Consider the following 421-nt stretch of genomic DNA (forward strand, 5'->3'; position numbering starts at 1 on the left):
TAAAAACTTCATGATGTGATACTTCATGGTATCCCCGCCATGATGAGCGAAATATTTTTTTTTGGTAGATTTCAAAAATGTTCGTCAAAAAATACCCCCCGAACTGTTACCTAAAGAGATTTGACTCCGTTTCGACTGACCCCAAGTTCCACTTTGACACAGCTCTCATGCGTTTTACAAGCCCCTCCCACTGTGGATACGTTTCAGTGAATTTGCTGGTCATTCATCTGGCGAGGGGTGATATCCACTTAGCAGGTACCCCTTTTCTACGAATATGATGTACTCCCTCCCACTGTCACTATGTTACCTGACGTTTCGTGGTTAACGGAAATTTTCTTTTCAAACCTAGAGTTAATACCCGATGATGAAGGTATTGTAGATTGCGTGGAACACTGCGTATGTGCAGAAAAGTTGGCAGCAA

This window comes from Penaeus monodon, chromosome 27 (genome assembly GCF_015228065.2).
Source record: "Penaeus monodon isolate SGIC_2016 chromosome 27, NSTDA_Pmon_1, whole genome shotgun sequence".
Lineage (NCBI taxonomy): Eukaryota > Metazoa > Arthropoda > Malacostraca > Decapoda > Penaeidae > Penaeus > Penaeus monodon.